The sequence below is a fragment of the Gavialis gangeticus genome, unplaced genomic scaffold (genome assembly GCF_001723915.1).
Source record: "Gavialis gangeticus isolate Ggan-Ray unplaced genomic scaffold, GavGan_comp1, whole genome shotgun sequence".
Taxonomy (NCBI): domain Eukaryota; kingdom Metazoa; phylum Chordata; order Crocodylia; family Gavialidae; genus Gavialis; species Gavialis gangeticus.
The window spans coordinates 59500196-59501162 of record NW_017729022.1 but is presented as its reverse complement, the minus strand read 5'-3'; positions in this window follow the sequence as shown (position 1 = coordinate 59501162).

Sequence of the window (967 nt, the reverse complement as noted above, 5' to 3'; positions counted from 1 at the left end):
TGCAGGTGAGGACGACCCTTAGCCTTGGCATCAGAAGAATGAAAGAAACCTGCAGTGTTTCAGGCTTCATAAGATCAAGGTGCTGCAACAGCATAGACTTATGAGCTTCATGGTCTCTTGTAGGCTAAGATCAAGGTCTGTTGCCCAGACTGAGATGGATTTGAATGGCATTGTGCAGTGGAGGGTGCACCCCTGTCCAATGCACTATGGACAGGACACCCTACAAGAGTCTAGTAATTAGCTTCCCAGTGGCCAGCTTCCAGTGGGAGGATCTCAGCTACATGCCTACTTTATGGAAATGAGGGATTCCTCCCTAGCTTGCTCCTGTGGCCATTGGCTGAAGGCAAGTGAGACTTGGGAGCATCTGAACCCCAAGCCTCTGGGCTTGGGCCTGCATGTAGGATGCCCATGAATGGATTTAGGAATATCTGAAACCCCAGGCTGAAAAGTCTGGGGTGGAAGATACTTGCTGGTTGTAGTGCCACATATGGTGTTTGAATGGTTGAGTTTTGCTCCATCAAAAGGATTTGGAACTGATTTGGCTAATTTGACTTGGAATTCAAAAAATGCCCCCCCCTAATAAATAAATAAAAAAAAAAATCAGCATAGAATGACGCGATGTCACAAGGTGGGAAGGCAGCATCCCCACACACAGGCTGACGGAGCAGTTTGCTGCAGAGACTGTAGGGGCCCAGAGGGGTGGTGTGAGAAAACACGCCTGGGTAATGGGTACTGTTTATAGCCAAATTCTTCAGTGAGTCCCAAGGAAAAATAGGAAATTAAAAAATGATTGTGAATTATGCTCTGTGTGTTTGGCTTCATCTTGCAGTTGCCTTTGCTCTGAAATAGCAGGGACTGAGGTATAACTTTGGGGTATTATGTGGGTGGAATTTTCTTAGACCCTGGAGATGCTGCATCATTTGCTTTTTGATTCTGTTTTGGGCTGGGCAGGGGGCTGTGGTTGGCC